We start from the raw sequence: 21,158 nt of genomic DNA, 5'->3' as shown, positions 1-21,158 counted from the left end.
TGTTGATGCTGTGGATCTACTGTTGTTTGTGAATGTGCTGTTGCAGGTGTTCTTTTGTTGTTGGGGGGAGTCTATTGTTGCTGACTGCAGGGGATCCATGTTACTGCCTTTCTTACTATCCTTCACTAATTCTATACAAATTACTTAACACCACAAAATATTACAGTATTTGGTTCTGTATTCTCTAAAAGGGGCAGTATTATGTAGTATATAGGTGGGTGGAACCAAGGGACAGTACTCCGGGGTGGGTACGGGGTAGAGACAAGAAGTAACTCAGAGGGGGCGAGAAAATGAGAATTTAAAAAAATGATTGGGGGGCTCCAGGAAGGGGGGAAGTGGGGGAAAGGAGTTCAAATAAGCTGGAGTTGGGCTTCAATTAACCATAATAAATGAATGAGGTCACAACCTGTGAACTTATATAAAGGAAGAGCGATAGGTATGTATTCCACTGTGTACTAATGCTGCTAATTTTATTTCTCAAATTCCAATCTTGCAGATTTAAGGGTGCAACAATTCTTAATTATCTGTGTAGCACTGCCCCCTAAAGGACTGCAAAGAATTGCACTTTCTGGATTCCCCTGGGTTACCCTTAACAACTAATAGCAGACAAATAGCATTAAATGTCCTTGGCTTAGTCAATAATCAATCCAGGGGATGTTGTTTTTTTGTGTTTTTATTTAGAACTGGGATAGGAGAAGGGGTGAGTGGGATACTCCAACTATGAACTATGCACAATCTTGAGGACAACTAGCTGTAGTGTGTGGCAAGGTCGCTGCTTTACCTTGCCACGAAAGTGAAGATGGATAATGTGATCCTGTTTAAGTTATTCTTCAGGGTTCTAACTTGTCACATTCTTTCTCACTTGCTGTGTGCACTGACGCCTGTATACTGACTCTCCACTGGAGCGGTCCCCTTTCTTCGGCAGACCCCTGTCAAGCTTCCCGGTACTCTAAGACACTGTTTTTCCCAAAGGTTGCTCTGCCTTCAACTCCACTTGTCAGCTTCCTGGACCTCCTGGCTCAGCACCACACTCTTGGCTCACCAGGCCGACCGCCTGTGACCACCCTCCACAACAGACAGGAGGAGAGACAGCCATCACCCTCCTCCCGGGACCTGGCCTCCCGCCCAAAGACACCCTGTCACATGTGCCCTTGGCTTTTATAACATATCCCAGGATGCACCACTATTTGTGCCAACCCACTGGGATAGTCATGAAAGCCTGTGTGTCACTAGCTGGTTTTCCTCCACTGTCCAACAGGCTCCCCTATTGGATACAGTGGGGATACTCCCTCAGCCCATATGAATCACACCCTGAGCACATGTAACAGGCCTAACTACTGATCAGGCTCCCCTGATAAGCAGATGGTGCAGACTGTGATTTACCTGCTACTCCCCTGTTAAGCAGGCAGAGCAAACAATTCTCCCTGCCTAGCACCTAGCTGGGAGGGTGCTACATCTGGAAAAACAGTTTTGAAATTGTGGAACCAAAACGACCCAAACAAATGCACAAAATTGTACACTTTACCCTGAAACAAGCAAATTTTATTTTAAAAATAGAAAAACATAAGACTTCCTGTGAGGAATTTGCCCAGCAGTAAAGCCCAACTCTATCCTCCTTTTTTGTTTTGGATAGGCTTAGGAAAAGTGACTTGGTTTTGCTGTTTGGGAGATTTAACCTCACTTCTCAAAGACATTCTAGGGTTGATATACTAAAATCAGAGTGTGAAAATCCGGTGCAGCTCTGCATAGAAACCAATCAGCTTCCAGGTGGAAGCCTAATTGAACAAGCTGAAATTGGAAGCTGATTGGCTTCCATGCACTACTGTATCAGATTTTGCACTCTCCAGTGCTAGTAAATCAACCACATAGATTTTAGAAAAATGGCTCTTGGGAAATGTGTTTCTGGGGGGCATGCCTGCACCAATAGGAACTGACCTCCCAGCAAGCTGTCTCTCACTACAGGAACAAGGTACAAAAAACAAATAATGCTGCTGGGATATGCTCTTGATTAGAAGTGGTAGGGTTTAGGGACACCTTTGGGTAATGTCTGGACATACACTTTGAGAACCTCTTTCAATGTGTGTCCTTGTTCCAAAACAGCTAGAATGATGTATTCATAATTTTTGAGTAAAGTTATAATATTCATTGAAATATTAAACACGCTGGCAACACTGAATTTTTCAGCATGATTTCACATGCATTTCTGCTAATTAATCAAAAACGTAGACACAAAATGAGTCAGTATTAAACTTAAAGTTCATTCACGGAAGTTTATACTGATACAAAATGTGCGTTATGCAGCAAAAATAGGAAAAAATACTAATCTTGCAATTTCTCGTGTGATTTTTATTTTTTTTCCTATCCTAAATTTTCTTGCAGATGCTTGGCCTGTCTCCTAACTCATGCTAATTATATTCATAATTAAATGTTAAACAAGACTTGACTGAAGCCAACTGGCTTGCACAGGTGTCTTTGTGTATGAACGGCTTACTGCATATACAATAAATCTTTGCACCCCAATGGGCCCTTACGAAGGAGCCACTGAAGGTGAAAGCCCACTGTTCAGAGACAAAGTATGCTGTTCAAGAACTGAACAAATACCAGAAGGAACAAAGACTTTGGAAAAAAATCAAACATCGGTAAATTAGAACATTCTAGATTTAAACAAAGCTGGATAAATTAATTTTGTTTGATTTAGAAGGGTTTTAAAGGTGAGCTGAAATAAAAATATGTTTCATATAGTTGGATGTAGACCAGTTTCTTGCCAAAAGGTTTAGAATTATGTTCAGCCAGTTCAGAAGTCCAGATAATCCTGCCTGAGAACATGGAGAGGCCTGTGACTACACTTTTCTCCAAAGCAGATAAGCAATATAGCTTGGTCACAAAATTGTTTTACATTTTTGGTCAATTTGTTTTCTGCTACCTATGTTTGGTAAAAAAAATTGCAATAAGCGTATTTTGATTGGTTTGCGCAAAAGTTATTGCGTTTTCTAACTAAGGGAAAGATCTGTGTCATTTTTGGTGTGTTTTTTTTTAACGAGTAATGGCGGCGATCTTGCAATTTTTTTTTGCGGGACTGCGACATTGCGGCGGACAGATCGGACCCCTGACTGACATTTTTGACACTTTTGGGGGTACCAGTGACATTACTACAGTAATCAGTGCTAGAAATATGCACTGTTACTGTAAAAATGACACTGGCAGGGAAGGGGTTAATTTTTATTGGTGATCAAGGGGTTAATGTATGCCTGGTGCTTACTGACGTGTGTGGGGGGAGGGGACTATGTGACACAAGGACAGATCGAGGGCTCAGCCAGTGGCGTAGCGTGAGTTGTCAGCGCCCGGGGCAAGGTAAGTAATTTGCGCCCCCTACACAAATCTACTAGACCACTACACTGACCTAGCTGACCACTACACATACCTACCTTATTACTACACTGACCTACCTGATTACTATACTGACACCTACACAGACCTACCTGACCACTACACAAACCTACCTGACCACTACACAAACCAACCTGACCGCTACACATACATCTACACTGACCTATCTTATTCCTACACTGAGCTACCTTATTCCTGCACTAACCAACCTGATCACTACACTGACCCACCTAATTTCTATACTGACACCTACACTGACCTACCTGACCACTACACTGACCTACCTGACCACTACAAAGACCTACCTGACCACTGCACAGACCCACCCGACCACTACACAAACCTACCTGACCACTACACAGACCTACCTAATTTCTATACTGACACATACACTGAACTACCTGACCACTACACAGACCTACCTGACCACTACACAGACCTACCTGACCACTACACAGACCTACCTGACCACTACACAAACCTACCTGACCACTACACAGACCTACCTGACTATTACACAAACCTACCTGACCACTACACAGACCTACCTGACCACTACACAAACCTACCTGACCACTACACAGACCTACCTGACCACTACACAAACATACCTGACAATTACACTGACCACTAAACAGACCTACCTGTTTCCTAGAATAACCTACCTGATCACTATACTGACACCTACAGAGACCTATCTGACCACTACAGAGACCTACCTGATTCCTACACTAACCTACCTGATTACTATACTGGCGCCTACCTCACCACTACACAGACCTACCTGATTACTGCACTAACTGACCTGATCACTGCACTGTCCTACCTTATTACTACACTGACCCCTACACTGAAATTCCTGATTCCTACACTGACCTACCTGACACCTTCACTGACCCTACACTGCACCCCCCCCTACACTGCCCCTCCCCACACACACACTGACACCTACACTGACACCTTCACTGACACCTACACTGACCACCCTACAGTGAAACCTACACTGGCCCCCCTACACTGGCGTGGCCGTGGGATGCGCCCCCCCCCCATATTTTGCGCCTGGTGCGGCTGCCCCCCCCAGCACCCCCCACACTACGCCACTGGGTTCAGCTATGCTGAACCCTGCAATCTGACCCTGCCTGTCACTTAGGAGATCCGCCCGCTTGTCTTTACACAAGCAGGTGGATCTCCACACTCGATTCCCCGATGATCGGGTAAGAGCAGCGGCGATCGCCGCTGCTCCTCCCCTGGCCCGACTCCCGCTGTGACTGAATACAGCGGGAGCGAGCCTCCGGCGGTGCGAGAGAGGGGAATGTCTGGTGACGTAGTACTACGTCGCCAGACCTTATCGAGCCACTTTGCCACAGTACAGCTCTAGTGAGCAGTGCGGAAGTGGTTAATAAAAGGACACTTACCTGATCCAGCACTGGTTATTTGCGGATCTTCGGGGCCCTGGAATGTTTATTGTGGGAAGTGGGTGTGACTCCTTGCAGCATTACATCCAGCTTACTATTGCACATATGTGAGCTGCACTGCACTTTGTGAATGGTCCTGCAGCCTTCTGGGACCTGTGACATGTCCCAGAAGGCTGCGGGTAGAGAAGGGGGCATAACATGCACTCGGATCATCCAGGCATTTTGATTGGAAGTAGGAATGGGTACCTATCAAAATTAGGTACCCAAAATGTGCCAAATGTAGTAGAGGAGGACATAAAGCAGAAGGGTGAAGTTCCACGTTAATCAGACACAGTTTAAAGAACCTCCAACTCCTTCTGGAGGAACCTTAGTGCTCCATGGAACCCTGGTTGAGAATAGCTGCTGTAGAAACTGGCTGACTCACTTTTATAAGCTAATATAAGGACTGATTCAGGTCCTTATGGTGTTTAAAAAAAAAAAAAAAAATGTTTTCATCTGCCTGGAGATCAACTTGAATGTGTAGATGTATTTTCACTAAAAGTACACTAACCCATACTTCCCAGACTTCTTAAGCTAAAGTAAACTGGGGGCCCTATACAGGCCCTATACAATTCTATGTAGGCTCAATGGGTGTGATTTACTAAAACTGGAGGGTGCAGAATCTGGTGCAGCTGTGCATGGTAGCCAGTCAGCTTTTATCTTCAGCTTGTTCAATTAAGTTCCAGACTCAAATACCTTTTTTAACTAGAAATACCCCTATAATACAAATCCATCGCCCTTTACAGAACCACTATTCTCATACTTACAAGGTGTACAGTGTTGGATCTTAGTCAAAATCTTACTTTTAAAAACGCTTTCTGGGCGCGGCCATCTTGGATGTGGTCACCTGAAGCCGTAGTGTAATATGCTGTGTCCTTCTTCCTGATTCCAGGAAGTGTTCTGGGAGTTCTTCCTGATTCCAGCCTCCTGGGAGTGATGACAAACAGCTCCCAGGATGCAATGCAATGGCGGAAGTGATGTCGGTGGCCGTGGCCACAGAGGGGGGAGAAGGAGGAAATACAATCAAAAATGCCCTGAAAATAGGGTAAGGGACCCCCCAAAAAAATTTGGAATGCCCAATTGTTGATCAGCATTGCGAGCACTCCAGGAATCACTAAAGTTGCAAAATAGGCCGGAACTCCACTTTAAGCTACGACAAAAAAAAAAAAAACTGGAAGTTGATTGGCTTCTATGCAGAACTGCACCAGATTTTGCACTCTCAAGTTTTAGTAACTCAATCCCAATATGTTGGTGTGGCCAGCTTTAGGTTGAATTCACAATACAACGGAGACCACATGCATCTCTCTGGCAGCTCTCTGTTTGCTGGCTGCAGTAGAGGGGCGACTTTCCATCCTTTCCTTTGTTTTTGTTTTTTCTAATTTTTTTTTCCTTTTTTTTTTTTTTTGGATTATTGGTTGATATTGTTTTTTTTTTTGTTTTTCTAAACATAATTTTATTACCTTTACAAAAGTGATAAATCATAGAATAATGTGATTATTCCTAATTATCAATAATTTAATTAATAATAACTCTTATTATGTTATTATCACCTTAACTCCCTTCTCTTACATTGTCACTTTTGTATCATTTTACATTTATGTTAGTTTATGTGACACTAAATGAAAGACCTGTGGGGGGAGGGGTAAGCACTTTGGCATCTTTGCCTTGGGTGCCAGAGGACTTTGTCCCGGCACTGGAAGGGGAAGAATAATTGTTGTTATAGGCAACAAAAACACTCCTTCCTTCTAATGCTTTGACAGATATGTCCCATTGTTCAGTGTAAATCAGGAGTGAACAAAGCTATATACATTTCTAAGCTTAAAGGGCAAGCTTACACAAAGCTATCTATCCTTCCTTCAGAAGACAGAGGTCGAACACAAGTGTGTGCTGCTGGTGGGACTGGCATTAAAGTGGAAGTAAACCCTCACATATACCCAGTGAAGTGAACAGCCTCAGATGATACACAGAGATAGAACAAATCTTCCTACATACGTTTTACTTGTATGTGTGCTGTCTTCAGCTTTCTACACTGTTTAGAAAGTCACATTGTGTTACAAATCTGGTTTCCTCATTCAGCAGTGGGAGGGGGAGTCTGGGCATACACTGTGTGTGAGCTGATTGGAGGACAGGCACACACCCTCCCTCCACATAGGCAGAGGAATGAAGAAACTTGCAGAGCTGTACTGTAAATAAACCAGCTCTCTGCTAATCTATCTTTTTGCACCCTTCCCGACACAAATTTCCAGCTGCTCTTATCTCATGTGTCAGAGAACTTGTCAGAAATGATCATGCTGATAACAGAGAAATGAAGCAGCAGAAATACTTGAGTCAAAGATAGAGCTCTCCAAAGGCTCAGCAAGAGGTATGTTCTTTGCTGACTGCAAAGTTAAATGTCTGACCCTGGTTAAGCTAAATACATTTCAGGGGCATCAAAACAAAAGGTGTTCAAAGCCTTGTCATTTGTTTCCTGCAAGCATACTGTAGAGCAGGCATCACTAAATGGCGGACAACAGGCCAAGTCCAGACTGAGTCAATGTTCCATCCGGCCCCGCCGTGGTCGCGCTATTCAGGATCTGCTTTTTTTCTCTCAGCCACTGCTGCCCACTAGCTGCTGTGCCTCCGATGTCAGCTGCTGTGCCTCCAATGTTAGCTGTGCCTCCAATGTTAGCTGCTGTGCCTCCAATGTTAGCTGCTGTGCCTCCGATGTCAGCTGCTGTGCCTCCGATGTCAGCTGCTGTGCCTCCAATGTCAGCTGCTGTGCCTCCGATGTCAGCTGTTGTGCCCTGTGCGAGGTAGGTAAGGAAAGGGGGCACTAATATTGTTATGAAGGACAAAGTAAGCTGATGTAAAGGGGGAAAGGATCAGAAACATGTAATATGGGGGGGGGGGGATGATATAAAACAGGCAGGGCAGGAATGTGAAGGGAGTGATATGAAGGGGGATGGGTTCGACAAAGGGGGTGAGGACAGAAATGTGAAGGGGTGCTGGGGACTGCGGTGTGAAGAGGGAAGCTATAAAATGGGTGAGGACAGTTATGTGAAGGGGGTACTATAAAGGGAGTGAGGACAGGAATGTGAAGGGGGTGCTATAAAGGGAGTGAGGACAGGAATGTGAAGGGGGACTGGGGACTGCAATGTGAAGGAGGAGTATTATAAAGGAATGTGAAGGGGGGTGATATGAAGGGGGCTGGGAACTGCAATTCGAAGTAGGGGATGATATAAAGTGGGGCAGCAGACAAGAATGTGAAGGGGGCTGAAGACTGTAATGTGAAGGGGGGATGATGTGCAAGAGGATTGATAATACTGATGTAATAAAAAGGATTGTGATGTTAAGGATCTGAGGCTAAGTTCACATTATTGTGTAATGCGTGTAGGCGGCCCATTTTTTCAGTGGACTGCCTTATAAGCAGAAATGCCGAAAAATAAGTCCCTGCCTTTTTTTTTTTAATTGCACCATACCAAGCTGCCTGGTACTGTGGCACCAGGCGGTGTGACACTTTCAAAAACGCTCCACGTTTGACATTGTGCAGAGGAGCCATTGAGAGTCAAACATAAGATTCGGACCTCAGCTGGAAGAAAATTTTACTGACTGGACCTTCATGAATTTTAATTCAATACTCCTGCTGTAGAGCATGCCCTTGTTCTCTGTGTGGAAGCAGGGGGTCTCTCTGCAGAGGGCCACCATGCCTCCAAGGGCTCAGCAAGGGGTACAGTCTTTGCAGATTGCAAAGCTAGATGTCTGACTCAGCTGAGAACATGGTGGACCTCTGCAGAGACTATTGCTTCCCCATACAAAGCATAGTTACATAATTACATAGTTACATAGTTAGTGAGGTCGAAAAAAGGACATCAGTCCATCCAGTTCAACCTATGATGTGTGTGTGTGTGTGTGTTTGCTGTTAACCATACATTGTATACCCCTGTATGTTGTACATTGTATACCCCTGTATGTTGTGGTCTTTAAGGTGCCCGTCTAATAGTTTTTTGAAACTATCAATGCTTCCTGCTGATACCACTGCTTGTGGAAGAGAATTCCACATCCCCACTGCTCTGACAGTAAAGAACCCCCTACGTAGTTTAAGGTTAAACCGTTTTTCCTCTAGTTTTAGTGAGTGGCCCCGTGTCTTATTGTATTCCCTTTCTCTAAAAAGTTTGTTCCTTATGCTAAGGTCCTCACCAGTACAGTATTTGTACATTTATATCATATCCCCTCTCAAGCGAGGGCGGCATGGCAAAATAAATATAGCCAAAATCACGTCACAAATCCCTAATCCTCAACAAAATCATCCAGGACCTGTGCTGAAAGCACACAGCCCAAAAACCCTAGCACCAGAACAACCTGGTCTGGATTTCACCCTACCAGTTATTATAGCTGGGTCAGAACTGTGTAAATCCAGCTTTAATCAACCTATGTTTGGGCAATGTTGTTCATCATGCAAATAACAACTTGTCCAGCGAATTACTTTAGAATTTAAATGTTGCGGCTGACCGCGGAGATTAAAGCAACCAATACTGATGTGAAAAACATTAACACTTAGCCCTGGGAAATCCTGTGAGCTTGCGCCAGAAACTTCATCCATATATTAATGAAACCTCTTGACTCGCAGAACACCATTTATCAGAGCAAAGTATTTAGAGAACTTGCAGCTGGATATCCGCCACTTTATAAATGATACATCAAAACTAACTTTAACAAAGAAAAAAAAAAATAACATTAGGGCAATAGAGAAGAATTAAGCGTGCCTGTTGCATTAAGGTCAAAGAAAGTAGAGGAACAGAGAGATCCAAACCCCCCCCCCCACCCCACCCTTGTAACACAAGCGTAACCTCGATAGCCAGCACAGGGATGCTGGCGCCAGGAACACAAGCATGAATTCAGTAGCAGATGTCAAGGTCTGCAAGTCGTGTCCAGCCAGCTTCAATTTGCACATGTTCCTAAGCAGCTAAAGCGAATGCTTTGTGTCATCATTTACAAGCAGATCAGCATCAATAAATCACACATCCTGGTAAAAGTTATCTTGATTACATACATCTTGTTTAATATTTATAATTGCAAGTTATGTTCATAGTCCCCTTTCAGCTTTTTTTTTTTTTTTTTTTTTGATGTGGCTACTTGGAAGACATTAAAATAAAATTGTCACAAACTTGGGCTGTTCAAACTGTACATATAATAAAAAATGCAGAAGAGGAAAATGCAGTTAGCAAAAACGGAGTGTCTAAATGATAAGTTGATCCAAACATATTATATGCAGTTATACACAAATCTTGCCTTTTTTTTCATGAGATAGATGTAAGCCCCAACTGAATGATAATTAGTTTGCTAAAGCATCATAAGAAATTGGCATTTCTTAAAATAAAATACTTAAACTCCCGGGTCGCACTTACTTTTTAGAAGAAATACTTACCTATCCAGTGCTGCCATCTCACATGTGGGCAGCTGAAGCCAGTGCGTCCTGTTCTGCGTCCTCTTCGGTGACGTCGGAGTCCCAGAAAGCCATGCACCGGCCCCGCTCATCACTTCCGGTGCAGGTGCGGCATCCCTGCACAGCTTCTGGGCATGCCCAGATGCTGTTTAGCAGGGAATGCCACGCCTGCACCGGAAGTGACGAGCGGGGCCGGTGCAGGCGCATTGACTACTGGGAGTGATGGCGTTCAGCTCCCAGGAGTCATCGCAACCCGGAAGAGACGGCGCGGGCCGTGGCCACAGAGGGAGGAAGTGGAAGGAAGGTGAGTATATTTTCTTCAAAAACAAGGAGAGTGACCATAAAAAAATCGGGAGCATCCAATTCTTTTTCATGTGACCCTCAGCAAGCGGATGGCCCAAAATCAATTTTTTCGATTTTGAGGCCGGAACTCCACTTTAAGTTCTGTAAAACAACCCATTCAGTTTAAAATAGAAATGAAAAAAAGGAAAAACATTTGTACATATAAAAAAAAACATTATAAATACCCTTTTCTCCATTTTTACCATATCACATAACCTCTATTCTCAGTTGCATAAACTGCTCAGAGAGCTAGGGAAGGAGAAGCAGCAGCACACTGAACTTCCTAGTGAATGGCGGAGTGTCTAAAAAACAGAGTGTCTAAATGATGAGTTGATCCAAACATATTATATGCAGTTATACACAAATCTTGACTTTTTTTTTCATGAGATAGACGTAAGCCCCAACTGAATGATAATTAGTTTGCTAAAGCATCATAAGCAATTGGCATTTCTTAAAATAAAATACTTAAACTCAGTGGTGCTGATTAGGGATGAGCGGAACAAATCTGGTTTTGGTTTGCAGGTTTGTTGAACTGCGTTTAAGTTCTGTAAAACAACCCATTCAGTTTAAAATAGAAATGAAAAAAAAGGAAAAGCATTTGTACATATAAAGAAAACATCATAAATACCCTTTCTCCATTTTTACCATATCACATAACCTCTATTCTCAGCTGCATAAGGAGCTCAAAGAGCTGAGGAAGGAGAAGCAGCAGCACACTGAACTTCCTAGTGAATGGCTGTGCGAAGGGGGGGTCAGCACAAGTTGATCATTAGAGGAGAGCAGGCTGAGTTCTAAGCACAGACAGAAAACCGACCACGCTGTATTCTCGTACCTAGTGTGGTCAGTTTTTAATAGGAAAGCAGAGGGAGGGACTGGCAGGAATACAGGGTATTTCACACAAAGGAAGCAATACAATCAGAACAAGATACTTTTTCATACAAATACATGGCACAGCAGGAACATATCAGGAATAGGAAATGTGGCGTTGATATAATATTTAATCCGCACCCTATTGAAGTCAATCAAAGCTGAATTTTAGAAATCAGTAATGGCCATTTTCAAGGGTAATTGGCAGGGGATTGTCAAACAAATTGCACGGGAGGATGGACACTGTTTCTTTTTTTTAAATACCGTTTGGTGGGAAGCAGTGATTTTGATAACTGATAAGGGTAAACATTAAAATTGACAAATTCCTTTACCCAGTGGCGGCTGGTGCTCCATTAGTCGGGGGGGGGGGCAGACAGACCTGCCCCCCCATATCACTCCAGCCTGCAACACCACATCTCTCCCCCGCCCAGCCGTCAGTCAGTCAGTCAGTTACCTTGTTCCTCCGGAATGCCAGGCGGGGGCGGCGGCTTCCCCCTCAGGCTCCTTTATGTCCCTTCTCGGCGGCCATCTCCTCCCCCTTCTTGGCCAATAGCATGCCTTCTCCTTTCGCCCAATTGGGAAACAGGTTTCAGGACCCACTTCCTGATTGGCCGGGAGGAGAATCAGTGTGGCAATAGCGAATATTCATTCGCTATTGTCACACAATTGGGCGGGCTCTGGGCGCAGTGCTCTGCACCCTGAGCCCACCCTTTTTTGAAGCCTATTAGAGCCTCTGGCTCTAATCAGGTGCTTAAAAAAAAAACCCCATTGGAATCCATGTGTCCGGCGCCCTGCATGTAGATTGGGGGGCCGGACGCATGGATAGGGGGGGGCGGCACCCCTGTGCGCTCAATGCACGGCCACCACTGCCTTTACCCACTTGCCTACTGGGCACTTTCACCCCCTTCCTGCCCAGGCCAATTTTCAGCTTTCATCGCTGTCACACTTTCAATGACAATTGCACGGTCATGCAACGCTGTACCCAAACAAAATTATAATAATGTTTTTGAGACAGATGGAGCTTTCTTTTAGTGTTATTTAATCACCACTAGGTGTTTTCATTTTTTGCTAAACAAACAAAAATATACTGAAATCTTTGGGTAAAAAAAAGTTTTCTTATTTTTTTATTTTATATTTTGAAAATAAGTACTTTTTCCTCTTCACTGATATGCACTGATAAGGCTGCACTGACAGGCTGCACTGATGAGGTAGTACTAATGAGGTGGCACTGATAGACACAGATGAGGAGACACTAATATACAGTACTGATGGGCACTTATGGGCACTGATAGGCGACACTGATGGCAGCACTTATGGACACTGATAGGTAACACGGTTAAGCGGCAATGGTAGGCACTAATAGGAGGCACTAATAGGCATCACTAATGGGTAAAATGCAGAAATAAAACAAATTGTGTGGGGTTTCTTATCCTTAATGAGAGTTTGGTGTGGATTTAAAGAGGGGCCCTGTGCATAAAAACAGAAAAAACGCTGTGAAGTCCCCATGTCTGATGTGAATTTTAGGGGTAACTGAAACAAAAAACAAAAATATGATGTGGGCCCTCCAAAATCCATACCAGACCCTTATCTGTGCATGCAGCCTGGCTGGTCGAGATGGGGGATTAGCATGTGCCCCCCCTTCCAACCCATACCAGCCCACACATCCTCAACATGGGGAGGATGCCTTAACAAGTAGGACCTGCCCGGCAAAGCACCTCGTCCCTATGTTTATGTTTACCTAAAACTCTGGCCCAGTGGTTGTGAAGGGTTGTGGGTAGAGGGTGTATCAGAATCTGGAAGCTCCCTTTAAAGAGGGGGCCCCCAGATAGCACCCTCACCCTACGTGAATGAGTAAGGGGTACTCTAGAAGGACTTCTGGGGATACCCCCTCAATGGATGAGCCCAAGGGACATAAATACAAAGTGAAAAGTGCACATTATAAGCACCTTCCCCTGCAGAACACAGGAGGTCTGTTCTCTTAACCCTTCCTGGATAGCCCCTCTCCATGTCGGGTGACTATCTGGCCGATACCTACCTTTTGTTCAATAATCACTCCAGCCCCTGCACTCAAGTTCTTTGATAGTGTACCTGGAGACAAGGATAACACCACTGTTCTTGCTTGTAACATTAATGAACTTGTAAAAGAGTAGCCTCTTAAACCAGAGATCAGGCACATATCCAAACATGGCAAAATACAGTTCCAACATCAATTCCTTATGGGTTTCTGAGAATCACTGGTTGGTAATGGACTGAGTGGTAGCATCTTCCGACAATTAAAGTTTCAGTCCTGTAATTCAACATCAGGTTATGAAAAGTCTTAGGGGAATACAGTCCCTAGTCCACTTTCACATTCACATTCACACATTAAAGTTCTTCTCTCTCCTCTTCATCCAGCAACCAGTGTGAAACATAGAAACACAGAAACATAGAAGAGCAATGGCAAGGAAAAGACCAAGTTTTCATTGCCCCATTTCCTTTTTTTCTGAGTAAAGATCTATTTTTTTTTCTCAAGCATTTGTGCTTTTTTTTCATATTGAAGAACATTTCTTGGAGTTGGAAAGGGCCCAAATTGCTGTTCCCCTTTATGCATTGATTTAAATATTGGAGGTTCAGGGTTGTCCTAAAAAGTGGGCAACTGACTGTGTACAGCTTCCTATACACAGTTACATAGTAGGTGAGGTTGAATAAAGACAATAGTCCATCCAGTTCAACCTGTGTAGGTGTGTGTGGCTGTAATCATCTCGCATACCCCTGAATGTTCTGATTCTTGAGATGTACGTCTAAGAGTCTTTTGAAAGCCACCATACTTCCCGCAGAAACCACCTCTTGTGGTAGAGAATTCCACAATCTTGTAGCCCTAACAGTAAAGAACCCCCCTTTTTGCCTGAGGTTAAAACGCTTCTCCTCCAGTCGCATTGTATGCCCTCTAGTCCTCATGCAATCCTTCTGACTGAATAGCTTTTTTTCTATGCTGAGATCACCATTGAGATATTTATAAATTGCTATCATGTCCCCTCTCAGGCGTCTCTTCTCCAGGGAGAATAAATCAAGCGATTGCCGACGCACTTCATAATTCCTATGTCTACCAGATGTTCATGTTTTCTTGATTTTTTTACAGGTGGGGAAAGCACAGCTGAATACTTGCCCTGGTTTCATAATGGAGCAATTTGCATTGGTGCTCAAAGCAAACCTGGTCTTTGCTTACGCATTAATTCCATTCCGTTCGGTTGTCAATTGCAAAGAAAACCCCAGTACTTCTAAATATGGAGGAACTCTTCCATGTGACAGACTTTAGCAAGTCTTTCCCTGTGACAGCAGTTTCTGATTTCTGTGTTGTCACATGAGCATTGGGAGAACCCTCAGCTACATGTAATTTACGAATGGAGGGTCTTTCAACTTACTGTCTGTTTCCAGTCTCTTCTGGCAGTTTAGTGGGGGGGGGCGGGGGGTCAGAGAAAGAAAGGTAACTATGTGCAGCTAGGAAGAGAGCATTAAAGTAAACCTGTTGCTTTGCACTGTATAGCCACAATTGAAGTTCACTGTGTTCTGCAGAAGTTGGGTGCACTTTACATAGAGCACAGTGGTAGACGCTCTGCTACTCAGCTAGGACCTCATCACCTTGATAAAACCGCACTTTAAACATTGTGGCTGCATTTTAGCCAGCGGTTTTCAATGCACAAATTTGGGAAGCATATAAAGGCGCTTTTCCACTGCATGGAACCGAACGGTTCGGCTCGCTTTTGTGCTTTTCCACTGCTGGTACCGCATGTTACGGTATAGGAATGGTACGGTATGGTACGGCGGCGCTTTTCCACTGCATGGAACCGAACGGTACGGCTCTCTAAAACAGTACCACCTCGATTGTGGTTCCAAGAGGTACCATACCGGTACCATATCCCACAATCCTTTGCTGCAGTCACTACTAGCCACTGATTGGTCAGAGAATCGTTGTTATCCCACCCACTAAACTTTAGTACTACTTTAGTGGAAAAGCAAACCATACCAAACCGTACCGAATCGTTCCAACACCGTACCATGCGGTACCAGCAGTGGAAAAGCAAACCGGGCCAAGCAGGGCCAAGCAGGGTCGAGTAGAGCCGAGCCGGTACTTGCAGTGGAAAAGTGCCATAAATAGTAGACAAAACACTAAGAAACTAATTCCAGATTAATTGGACAATTTACAACTTTTTACAATCTTAAGAACAAATAGCCTGTTAAAATTGTTCCACCTATTTAAAAATAATAGAGCTGTAAAAATGATACTTCTGCCTGGTTTTTTTTTTTTTTTTTGCCATTTTATTGCTTTTAGTTTTTCCTTTCCTATCTTAAACAGCGTTTACATCAGAGATTATTTTCCTGTGGTTGGTAAGCATTGAGTAATATCAGTGCAGCACAATTATTGTCTGGAATAGTCTGTAACTTTGACAAATTCACCTCCAAATATCATCAAGCGAGCTCAGGAAAATTGCTTTTATGATCTAGTCAGGATCTTTGGGCGGTATTAAAAAAAAAACCCCACTGAACTCTGTAGATGGATTGTGTTTCTCTTTTGTTCAACTGTAACATAATATTACATTGTGTGATTATTGTTCTTGGAGTTTACTGTGGAATAGACTGCCACTGTATTTATTTTATCCTCTTATGTTCGAATTGTGTTTGGTAAAGTTTTTGCTGTTTTTATTTTTTTTTTTACGCGTTGATTACAAAGATCACTGCCAATGACATTCTTCACATTCACATAGTTATTAAAGGGACCCTATCACTAACTTAAAAAGTTGCAAGTAAAAAACTGAAAAATCAAGTGATTTAAATGCTTACTTGTGGTGTTTTCCATCCCATAAACTATTTTTTTTTTTATATGTTCACTTGCAATGTGTCATTGAATTTGCTAAAAAAAAAAAAAAAAAGACTACTCCTGGAAGAGTGAATTTTCTAATACAACCCCCTCCCACCTTGCACATCATAGCCCTCTCTTCTTCTGGGAGTGTCTAATTACTGTCTGTGATATCCCAGCTCCTCCGTCTCTCACCTCCCTACAATGTTAATATAGGTAATGTGGGAGAAGCTGTTATAAATACTATAAAGTTATACATAAGTGATAGTTATGAGTCTGCTGTGTCTGCTAACATATATATAAACCCAAAATAGTGCAGCGCTAATGAATGTGATATGATCACACAGTGTATTAAATTTGAATCAAGTGAATCATGCAAAAAATGTACATATAAACATTATAGGTAAAATCAATAAGTGAAAATATGATAGAAATAAACACAACTGAGAAAGTCCATAAGTGATCCAAATGACAAAGTACAAGTCCCAGAAAGGTGATGCCAGAACAGGAGGCTTGAATCCCGAGGTAGGATAGGAATACACCCGTGCATATACAATCAAAGTGGCAGCTTACCAGAAGCTGAGGCCTCCAATTTAATGGAACGGCCATACACGCTTAGATGTAGGACCCAGTATAACTCATCTTACAGGGATCAGGAACCAGGAATGCTCTGCTGCACAATGTGAGGCTTATGAACTCCATGGTATCGCATATATATGGAGGGAAATGAGAGGCACATAGCGTAATCCCGTTTCCAACATAAAAAACGTTTAATAACAAAATGCACTTACAATAAGCCGACTTGAGACGAGTACATCAAACATACAAGAAGGCAGACCGCGGCGTCCCACGTGTATGGATCGAAAAAGCCGGCGTCTAGGGGGCGTGATAGCTCTGCATCCGGTACCGCCCGACCAGTTTCGTCAGATGTGACGTCGTCCGGGGCGTGGTTGGACGCCCCCTCATAAACCAAATACACTTCATGGCAACCTTTCTTAACTTTTTTAATACCGAGTAACCCTTGAAATAAATTTCATGTCTCAGGGAACCCCTGCTTAATTATTACATCTCTAGCTCATAGATTTGCATGGTCAGTAAGTTATTGTAAATAAAATAATACTAATAAAGAATGTAGAGTGCCTGGCATATCTGATACACAGAACACCCCCTATTCTATGAGAAAAAAATGTTTCCGTAGCAATCATAAAAAGGAACAAAGAATGGCTAGAATGGCTAGAAAAGAAACACCAACAGTAGAAATTGTAGTACCCCTTACATTGGTTGTCAGTGGAAAAGTTCCCACTTATATTAATAGTTGGGCTAGTGGTCCCATACATTGGTGGCCAATGGAAGGAGGGCACTCTTACCTTATTGACCAGTAGAAAATGTTTTCCCTTACAGCTAAAAAGATAATTGATATCAGTGGTTACAGCAAGTTAAAAACTCTTCATTGTTCAAGGAACACCAAGGTTCCATGGAACCCTGACTGAGAAACCCTGCTTTAGAGAATCGATTGATGATAACCTACCATTATATTATTGAACTGTGAAAGAAAATGAAGCACCCAGAGGAAATTCTCCTAAGTACATAGAGGGAATACTAGAATAGGGTCCTTGGTGAAAAATTGACCTACAATCACAGTGCTGTTGGGTCTACCTACTAAAATTCATATCTGATATACACAAGGGTGCATCTAATTATACTGGGGGACAGTGAAAATGACTTCTAAAAAAAACTCTAAAGTGATTCTAAAGGTTGTATTTTTAAAAAATAACAAACATGTCCTACTTCTCTGCTCTGTGCAATGGTTTTGCACAGAGCAGCCCTGATCCTGTTCTTTTTGGTCTCCCACTGGAAGTCCTGGCTCCTCCCACTGCTGAGTGCTCCCAACAGCAAGCCCCTTGCTATGGGGGCACTAAAGCAGGCTCGCTCCTGAGCAGAGCTCCTGTGAATAAACATTGTCCATTCACACACAGAATATGGCGTGGTCCCGCCCCCACTTTCTCCTCATTGACTCACTGGCTGTGATTGACAGCAGCAGGAGCCAATGGTTGCCACTGCTGTGTGAGCCAATGAGGAGAAGAGACCTGGGAGAACCAATGCTTTCATGCACATCACTCGATCGAGATGCATTGAATTCATTGAAGGTAAAAAACCTTCTTCCTTTAGAACCACTTTAAGGCTTCTTCTACTCCAAAAGGAGAAGAGGATTTTATTGTAGCTTTGGAGAAGGGACAAATCTATAGACTGCTGAAGATTCCACAAGATATAAGAAACCATAAGACTGCCTTTAGCAAGTAACCAAAGTTGTGCCCAAAAAAGTAGGTAGAGGGCAAACAACTAGTCACCAGTACTGACCATGGCCTTACTGAGGATAATATTGTCCCCATTACTGACTAACAATGCCTTGTTTTGCACTGTGTTTCCGGGTGAAGGAGGGCATCTTGGAAGAGGAGCAGGACTTTGCTTTCTCATGTCAGAGCTGCTCCTCGGGTAACTGGCGATCTGATGACTGCTAAAGAAACATCTAAGAAGCAGAAGGATAGGTGGGTGAAGCACAGTCTACTGGATGAATAAAACAGAAGCAGGGAGATCTTTGAAATATAGGTCCTCAGGTACAGCTTCCTCCCTAGCAAAGAGAACAGTGAGCAGCACAGTAGTGACATTATGAAATCTCACTCGAAATCCTGTTTGACTGAAGCCCCGTACACACGCACCGATTGTTGGCCGTAAATTTCCGGCCAACGTCCGATCGTCTGATCGTCGGCTTGTTAGTATGATGCTTCCGACAACCGACTGTGACTTTTCGGCCGAACAAAATCTGCAGTTCATGCTATAAAATTTTTGTTGGCCAACAACAGAACGGCCGATTGTTCCTCAGTCAGTACATATTTCGGCAGACAAAAATCAGATGAGCAAGACTGGGCATGCTCAGAGAAGAAAAAAACAACGGAAAGTAAATCAGCACATGACATCACTTCTGAAGTTGGTTGTTGTTGGCCCGAAAAAATTCATGTGCAGTCTAGAGCACATTTCAACCAACACAACAACACTGGACAAAAGTCGGCCGATCGGTCGGCCAACAATCGTTGCGTGTGTACGAGGCTTAACAGTTAACAGTAGCAGTACCTTAGATCAGGGATGTCAAACTCAATTTAATCGCGGGCCGCATCAGCATTATTATTGCCCTCAAAAGGGCCGGCTGTATCTGTAAGACTAGATTTCCAGAGCATCCCCTACTTTTACATAAGACATCAAGAGCCTCCCCACCATCAGAAATTGAGTCCCCCCCACCCTCCCTTACATCACAGTGCACCCCCTTATCTTGTGCTGCTGCTGGGAAGAAGCTGTAGGCATGGCTGAAAAGCAAAAAGTACAGGGTCTGGAGGAGGGCCAGAAGAGGGCTGGAGCTCTCCTGCAGCTGCAGGAGAGGTGCAAGGGCCACATGAAATGGCCTTGAAGGCCGGATTCGGCCCGCGGGCCTTGTGTTTGACACCTATGCCTTAGATGATCGCATTGCAAATATATATTTATGAAGATCAAGGCACTGCTGTTTTTCAGGAGGAAACTGGTACTGCTTAGTTACAACTAACATTTATAGATATGCAAAAAAATAGGAGTTTACCATTTCAATATAGTTTCAGTCTACCATTACTAAGGTTTCCGTACTGGAATTTTTCAGCAATTTTGGCATTTTGATCACACATAGAAGCCAAGGAGAGTCAGTAGCTTTCAACACTACTCAGGACCCAACTGATAACCATCCAAAATGGACACACATAGTCAATTCAGAGTTGTAACATCAATCTAAATACAAATATATCATCTATTTAGTGAATTCTAAAAACGCTTTCCTTGATGACAGATTGTCGAGGCTTTTCATTTTTGACCAGACTCCCTCTTTAATTTTACTGTGTTTATCTATTTTGTATAACAAAAGAACACAGAACAGGATAATATACTGAGACAAAAATACAACCATAAAACAAACAAGCCACTCTTTCAATATAATCAGTGTTTACAAAATCAAATTAATTCTGATGCTTATTTACCTTTTTGCTAGGAAAAATAAGCGATAATCTTTAGAGACATTAGCAGTATTTCTGGAATTTGCCCGTGAAAAGTTAATCATTTAGATTCATTTATGGGGAGCTTAAAATTCTAATCACGGAAGGTGCCAAATGTTATACCTAATGCTCCTACGGCGAATGGGCTTCGAAATACCAACATTTTGTTCTTCTCTATGACTTCTGCGCGGACCAGAGTCACTCGCTGCCTGGTGGCTCTGAGAGAATGCTCGTTTAGCATCACTCATAAAAACCCAATTCATCAATGTGAGCATAATTTGCTCTGAACGGGAAAGCTCACAAAAGGGTGAATTTGTAAGATAGACAGGTGGTCCGAGATCCCTCTCTGATACTGAATGATATGAATAATAGATTCTGCTATGTGTATGCCAAGACTTGAGTTGTAAACACAGCTGCCTCCTTTCCCGTCCAGAATAACAGCTTTGAGAATGGAAGCACAGGAACCTCGGCATCCACCTGAGGACTCGGGCTGAATTCACAAAACAGAACACTGACGCACTGTCACATACAACGCGACTTGGAAAAAACAAACCCATAAAACGCATCATGCTCGCTGGGCCATATATTAACTCTGGTTTTTCTGAACTCAACCAATTAATAGCTTGACAAACACGTCCAAACTAATGGCTGCGTCGTTAAACCAAAGCACAGGCAGAGTTGATACAGAAGCTAGGATACAAAGCGATGTGCAAGGGGGATGTCATTAAATTGTAGATTTAGAATTTAAGGCAAATTTAAAAAAAAAAAAAAAAAGACAAAGATTT

At 43.1% G+C, this 21,158-nt stretch overlaps 1 protein-coding gene across 1 annotated transcript in view; it reads left to right on the top strand.

Moving 5' to 3' along the window:
• Nucleotides 1-21,158, top strand: part of ARHGAP15 (Rho GTPase activating protein 15) — a 944,276-nt gene that overhangs the window by 790,221 nt on the left and 132,897 nt on the right. The window lies entirely within an intron of this gene.

This window comes from Pelophylax lessonae (genome assembly GCF_965119305.1).
Source record: "Pelophylax lessonae genome assembly, chromosome: 6".
Lineage (NCBI taxonomy): Eukaryota > Metazoa > Chordata > Amphibia > Anura > Ranidae > Pelophylax > Pelophylax lessonae.
This window is presented reverse-complemented; position numbering and strand designations above follow the sequence as displayed.